General features: G+C 50.0%; 1 long non-coding RNA gene across 2 annotated transcripts; it reads right to left on the bottom strand.

Annotated features, from left to right (window-relative positions):
• Window positions 1-3,084: 3,084 nt before the first annotated feature.
• Window positions 3,085-7,183, bottom strand: LOC122237790. Of its 2 annotated transcripts, none has more exons than XR_006216434.1 (2): window positions 6,956-7,183; window positions 3,085-4,919 (listed from the first exon to the last, which is right to left on the bottom strand). It is a non-coding gene; the product is annotated as an uncharacterized LOC122237790 (long non-coding RNA). The 2 variants fall into 2 exon arrangements; XR_006216435.1 differs by lacking the exon at window positions 6,956-7,183 and adding an exon at window positions 6,688-6,947.
• Between the last annotated feature and the right edge of the window lie 358 nt (window positions 7,184-7,541).

The raw sequence follows: 7,541 nt of genomic DNA, 5'->3' as shown, positions 1-7,541 counted from the left end.
TATTAATAATGAATAATAATAGTGGATACTAATAATCGTATCTGTTTGAGTCATCTTTCGGTTTTTGGGAGGTATATACCTAGGAGGAATTGCTGACTCACCTGGTAATTCTATTTTAGCATTTTGAGGACCTGCCGGACTGTTTTTCACATAGCTGCAAGGCTAAATGTTGTGTAAAAACAAACAAACAAACAAAAAGCAAACAAAAACAGAAAACAACAACAGCAAAACTTTTATCTTTAATATTGCTAAGCTGTCAATACTGCCCAAAGCGATGTATAGATTCAGTGCAATCCCTGTAAAACTCCCACTGACACTTTTCTGTACAAAAGGAAAAATCTGGGGTGCTTGGATGGCTCAGTTGGTTAAGCATCCAACTCTTGATTTAGGCTCAGGTCATGATCTCACCATTCATGAGATGGAGCCCCAAGTTGGGCTCTGTGCTGACAGAGCAGAGCCTGCTTGCGATTCTCTCTCTGACCCTCCCCTCTTCAAAATAAACAAATAAACTTAAAAAAAAAAGTGTTTTTAGAAATAGAAAAATCCCGGGGCACCTAGGTGGCTCAGTTGGTTAAACATCTGACTTCAGCTCAGGTCATGATTTCACGGTTCATGGGTTCGAGCCCCGCGTCGGGCTCTGTGCTGACAGCTGGGAGCCCGGAGCCTGCTTCAGATTCTGTGTCTCCCTCTCTCTCTGCCCCTCCCACACTCGTGCTCTGTCTCTCTCTCAAAAAATAAAATAAACATTTTAAAAATTAAAAAAAAAAAGAAATAGAAAAATCCATCCTAAAATTCACATAGACTCTCAAGAGACTCCAAGTGGAACAAAGTTGGACGTTTCACACATTCTAATTTCAAGACTTACTAGAAAGCCACAGTTACCAAAACAGTGTGATACTGGGATAAAGTTAACAAGCATATAGCCCAATGAAATAGAATAAAGATCCCAGAAATAAAACCTCACATATAAGGGCAAGTGATTTTCAACAAGGGCTCATTTAATGAGGAAAGGACAGTCTTTTTAACAAAGGTGCTGGGAAGACTGGACATCCACATGCAAAAGAATGAAGCTGGACCCTTATCTGATTCCATATGCAAAAGTTAACTCAAAATGGATCTAAACACAAAAGCCAAAACCATTAAACAAACCATCAGAAGAAAACACTGGAGAGAAGCTTTGTGATGCCAGAATTGGCAATGCACTCTCAGATCTGACACCAAAAGCACAGACAACACAAAAAAAGATAAATTGGACTTCATTGGAACTAAAAACTTTTGTGCATCAAAGGACACTATCAACAGAGAGAAAGGCAACTTAAGGAATAGACAAAGATATTTGCAAGTCATACATCTAAAAAGAGATTAGTATCGGGGTGCCTGGGTGGCCCAGTCGGTTGAGTGTCTGAATTCGGCTCAGGTCATGATCTCATGGTTCACAGGTTCGAGCCCTGTGTCGGGCTCTGTGCTGAAAGCTCAGTGCCTGGAGCCTGCTTTGGATTCTGTGTCTCCCTCTCTCTCTGCCCCTTGCTCTCTCTCTCTCTCTCTCTCTCAAAAATAAATAAAAAATAATAAAAATAAAAAGAGATTAGTATCCAGTATATATAAAGAACACCTACAACTCAACTACAACAAAAACAGACAACTTGATTAAAAATGAGTAAAGGAACTGTTTGGTGTTGGTTGGACTGGTCTTGGGTCCCATCGCATCTGGTTCTGAGCATCCTGGCTTTCCCAGTGATTAATGCTTCTCCAAGGAGGAGGCAGCTGGCAGGGAAGAGCACCTGCCTGGATTTCTCCAACAGGCTAAGAGTACCTGGCTTCCTGGGCAATGGGTTGGAAGCTTTGAAAGAAAAGTAAGAACCCAGAGAATGCAGAGTGGGCCCCTCCCATCTGCCTACCCATGGCTTGGCCCAGCCCCACCTCCAGGCTCCCTGGGGGCTCCTAGCCACCTGCCCACCTCCAGCAGCAGGAATGGTTGAATCATCCCGGCAGGGGCTGTCAGCCCTGGAATCTGAGCATGCCTCAGCAGAGCAGGGTGGCCACTTTGGCTGTGCCCAGGTCGGTTGGTACACCAACTCCCTGGGAAGTCACCTCTGGGAGGAGCCTCTAAGACTACTAGATGGGGGCCCTTGGTCCCCAGAGTCCGGGCAAGTGAGAAGCTGCTCATCAGGGATGGGAGATACATGGGGTCCTTTCTAAGGTTGCTCCCAGTCACCATTAGGTCAGGTTTAAAGCAGAGGGGGACTTTTTTCTTGAGTTTGATGTCAAGGGAATAACAGCGGTTCAGGTGGGTCAGGCCTAGGAGTGGCCCAGTGGAAGGTGCAGGAGGAAATGGAGTGATAGTAATGAAAATAGCAACCCTGGGGCAGCTGGGTGGCTCAGTGGGTTACACATCCGACTCTCTTTTTTTGTTTGTTTTTATTTATTTACTTTGAGAGAGAACAAGCGGGGGAAGGGCAGAGAGAGAGGGAGAGAGAGAATCCAAAGCAGGCTCCGAGCTGCCAGAGCAGAACCCACAAAGTGTGAGATGGTGACCTGAACCTAGATCAAGAGTTAGATGGTTAACCGGCTGAGCCACCCGGGCACCACAAGCTTCTGACTCTTGACCGTGCCTCAGGTCATGATCTCACAGGTTGGTGAGTTCGAGCCCCGCATGGGGCTTTGGGCTGACAGTGCGGAGCCTGCCTGGGATTCTCTCTCTCTCTCCCTCTCTCTCTGCCCCTCTTCTGCTCATGCGCTCTCTCTCTCTCTCTCAAAATAAATAAATAAATAAACTTAAAAAAAAAAAAAGAAAGAAAGAAAGAAAATTCCCACACCGATGATGACTGGATCCTCATATCACCGTTACTTCTTGGTTCTCTCTACCGCTGTCCACAAGGCACCCCCTCTGCTGAGGCCTCCCTGACTACCCTGGAGCCGCACCCCTCCCCTGCTTCATTTTATCTGCATTCCTGCCAGCCCTCGGGTGCACTCCCTCCTCGCTGTGGGGTGTGGGGCATGGGCTGGGTCTGAGGACCCAGAGGGAGTCCCAGGGGACCAGCCACCAGGGGCCCTGGCTGCCTGCAGGATGAAATCAAACTGAGCTGGCAAGAGTGAAAACAGAGTTTATTGGAGGTAGAGAGAGACACAGACGGAGCGTCTGGGAGGCCCGGAAAGGAAGGGAGCAGGAGACTCATCTTTGTTCTGGGTCTGGGGGTTTTTTATGCAGGACGGTGGTCTGGCATGCGTGTCCCCTCAGGCATCCCGGGAGTGGTCAGAACAAAGATGAGGGCTCAGGTGTTAGTCCTTGGAGCCAGGTGGCCTTGGCACGGAGATGTCTAGAGCCAAGTGGTCTGGAATGCGCACACGATGGCTTCATTGTCACCTGGTCCTTCCTTAGGTGTTGTCTATTCCAGAGAAGTCATTCCCTCCGTGTCCCTGGCGGGGAAGACATATGCTGTTTGCATTATGAGGTGCAAAGAGCGGTGGGGGTGCAGGTCCTTGCAAGAACAGAGGCAGGAGAAGGAGCGAAATGCAGATTTCCATGGAGTCCTTCAGTTTCCCATCTCCGGTGTTTTACTAGACGGATACGTTCCCGCGAGACCGCGCTCTGATCACTGCTCTTTCCTCTGCCAACAGCAACGCCCACCACGGAGCGGGGCTCAAAACATATGCACGTGAGGAATGAATGCATCCTGTGAAGAAAGTTTACTTCTCACCGTTGTTCAGAGAGGTGGCGTAACTTCTCCAAGAGCACACAGCCAGAAAGAGGCAGGCAGGGCTGTGATTTGCACCAGAAGTTGGGGCTTCTTGTTTCGTGAACCTCAGAGCCCATTGCCCAGGGTGCCCAGGGTGCCGAGGGTGGCTGGCGTTGATATGTGTTTCTCTCTGTGTGACATGATGGGACACCCCCACACGTGAGCTCCCAGGAGCAGGCCCTTGGGTTGGCAAGTTCTGTGCTCTCACCAGTCATTGTCATAGAGGGTGAGTGTCCCCTCCTCTCTGCTGCTGGGGGTTTACTCTTTTAAGTCCTGGCTTACAGGGCGCCTTCTCTAGGAAGCCTTCCGTGACCTTCCCCAAGTCAAGGGCTCTCCTTTCTTCTCTAGACAATCCCAGCCTCTTGTACAAACCCTACTACAGAGTCCGTGGTGGAGAGTCATGAGTACAGCAGACAGACTTGGGGGGCAGGCCTTCCCAGATGGGAATCCGGATGAGCCATCACGGACTGTGAGACCCTGGACGTATCACTTCACCTCTCTGAGCTCCCTGTCTCACCTGGACGGTGGATACACCAATACCCACCCTGCCTGGGCTGCCGTGACACGGCACCGTAGTCCGGGCGGCTTACAACAGACATTCACGGTCCCGCATTCCGGAGGCCGGAAGTCCTCGATCAAGGCACGGGCAGGAATGGTTCCTCCTGAGGCCTGTCTCCTTGGTGCCCAGATGGCTGTCTTCTTCCTGGGTCCTTCCATGGCTGTCCCTCTGTATGGGCTTGTGTCCTACTAATCTCTTCTCATAAAGACAGCAGTCGGATTAAATGAGGACACACCCATATGATCTCATTTTAATTTGATCGCCCGTGGAAAGACCCTATCTCAAAAATACAGTCACATCTGCGGTGCAGGGAGGGCGGTGGGTGGGCTAGGGCTTCAACATGTGGATTCTGCAGGCACGATTCAGCCCACAGCACTGCCCCCCATCTGACTCTGAAATTCCTGCTACAGTGCCTCTGACAAGGCTCGCCCAGCTGCGGCTTGCACACCTCCAGAGTCAGGGAGCTCTCTACTTCCCAAGGGGGATAAAGGGCGAACGGGATTCCTGGCAGTGGCTGGGATCCCTCAGAGCTGCCTCACGTAGAGGCTGAATCCCTGCGGCCCTCGAGAAATAGAGACGGCTATTTCATCATCTTGAGCGATTCCAAACAGGTTGGTTTCTCCCTAAACAGCAAGAGAGCTTGCTTGTTTTGGAAGGCAAATTCAAAGGCGGATTCCTGCTGATAGACTTATCTGTGTTTTGTTATCTGCCTTGAACAGAAGTGGCTCGGGAAGCCCCCGAGTGTGGATGCCTGGGTTGCACAGATAAATGTCACGTCTACACCCAACGGAAGCTATAAATAGGCCACCCTGGTGGGGGGGGGGGGGGAGGTGTGTGTTAGGAGTGGCCGCTGTGAAACTGAAAATTATTTTCTACCCACCCAAATGAGTTGGATTGTTCTTGCCGGATCCCATCCAGATGGTGAAAGGGGGCCATGAGGGACGTTCAGATAAAGTCTTACTCAATTCATTTTGGCTTTAAAAATCCATTCTCAGAGCTCAGCAAAAGAAGCAATTATTATTTTTGTACCCTGATTTCACCCTGTCATTCCCTTTTTTCTGAAAAATGTTCACATTGCAAACATACTACACGTTTATTCTGGAGAGGATGGAAAATATAGCACAAGGTGAAGAAGAAAACAGAAAGTACCTTTAATCCCATCATCTAAAAGTACTGTTGATGTTTGGATGCATTTCTCCCTCTCTCTCTCTTGTCAATGGGATTATTCTTTTTTTTTAAATGTTTATTTACTTATTTTTGAGAGAGAAAGAGAGCGTGTACATGTGAGGGAGGGGCAGAGAGAGAGGGAGGGAGAGAGAATCCCAAGCAGACTCTGCTGTCAGCTCAGAGCCCGACACGGGGCTTGAACTCATGAACCGTGAGATCATGACCTGAGCTGAAACCAAGAGTCAGATGCTCAATCAACTGAGCCACCCAGGTGGCCCGGGATTATACTTTTAAAAATTTTTTATTTCTTAATGTTTATTTATTTTTGAGAGGGAGAGAGAAACAGAGTGTGAGCAGGGGAGGGGCAGAGTGAGAGGGAGACACAGAATTCAAAGTAGGCTCCAGGCTCTGAGCTGTCAGCACAGAGCCCGACGCGGGGCTCAAACTCACAAATCGTGAGATCATGATCTGAGCTAAGTCAGACGCTCAGATCTGAGCCACCCAGGTGCCCTGGGGATTATATGTTTTTAAAAAAAGATTGCATTGTATCTCTGTACCTACCAGAGGAGATGGACCGAGTGGTGAATAAGACAGACAAGAGCCAATCCCCTTGGAGTTCAGTCGGAGACGGAAAAACCATATAAATGAATTTTCAGGCCATTTCCAAGTTCCCTGTTGCAAACAGCACTGCCGTGAGCATTGCTGGAGTGGGGTGCCTGAATGCACATGTGCTGATTACGTAGGAGACCTTTCCAAATGTGGAATTTGGGGGCGCCTGGGTGGCTCAGTGGAACGTCCGACTTCGGCTCAGGTCGTGATCCTGCAGTTCGCGGGTTCGAGCCCCGCGTCGGGCTCTGTGTTGACAGCTCAGAGCCTGGAGCCTGCTTCTGATTCTGTGTCTCCCTCTCTCTCTGCTCCTCCCTCACTCATACTCTGTTTCTCTCTCTCTCTCTCAAAAATAAATATTAAAAAAAAATTAAAAAATAAATAAACATTAAACATTTTTTTTTAAGAAACAAAAGTGAAATTTGTACACAGGGTTTCTCCCATTGTAAACAAACTGATGATCATCTCCACGCATATTTGTATTCGCAGGACGTTGGGACCATCCGATTAATATCTCCCCCACCTGCGTTGGACGGACCTATAGATTCTCTGGAATCTTTCCTGCCTTTCCTGCCCGGGTGAGCCCCTCCCTCCCCTCATCCGGCTTACACATCATACCCTGAGGCGCACAGGGCTCATTCGGTCCTCAGGCAGCGCCTTTGGTCTCTGCGTGGTTCCACCCGACCTTGACCTCAAACAGGTCTTCCTGCCTTGCAGCGCGGGCCCTGGCTCTTGAAAATGTGCAGAGCAAATCGAGGAGGCCTCTTCTCCCCAGAGGCCCCGCTGAGCCTCTCCGAGGGCTGTCCTTACGTGGACTGTGCACCCAGCTCCCACCGCTGCTGCATGGCATTTCCTTTCTTGGGACTCCACCCAGGGATCGCCTCACCTCCTCCGAGGAGCCTTCCCAGACCACCCCTGCCTGAGGAGCAGGTGGCCGGGCTCTTCTGCACTCCCGCTCCCGTCTCCCTCCATGGAAGCACCTGTTTCTTTCCCTCCGAGGCTTCAGCTCTATCTCTGAATCCACTGGGCGCCGGATAAAAACCTGCCATATAAGGGCGCCTGGGTGGCTCAGTCAGTTAAGCGTCTGACTCTTGATTCCGGCTCAGGTCATGATCTCGCGGTTCCTGAGTTCAAGTCCCGCATCGGGCTGTGTGCTGACAGTGCAGAGTCTGCTTGGGATTCCCCCCCCTCTCTCTCTGCCCCTCCCCTGCTCATGCTGTCTCTGTCTCTCTGAAAGTAAATAAATAAACTAAAAAAAAAAAAGCCGTGCCATATAAATGAATGGGGGACAGGATTCTAGTTCCCGTATCTCGGACAGACTCTGTGACTGCGGGCACGCCACGTGCTGGGTCTGGGCCCCCACCCGGAGCTGTGAACTGGACGCAAATCAGCTTTGGAGGCGGTGCTGAGCCATCGCAGCCTGCCCTGCGAAGGGGCTGTTCCTGCTGAGACCCCAAGGAAGAGGCGTCTCA

The sequence above is a fragment of the Panthera tigris genome, chromosome B1 (genome assembly GCF_018350195.1).
Source record: "Panthera tigris isolate Pti1 chromosome B1, P.tigris_Pti1_mat1.1, whole genome shotgun sequence".
NCBI lineage: Eukaryota > Metazoa > Chordata > Mammalia > Carnivora > Felidae > Panthera > Panthera tigris.
Note: the sequence above shows the minus strand (reverse complement) of the source record. Positions and strands in the feature narration are given on the sequence as shown.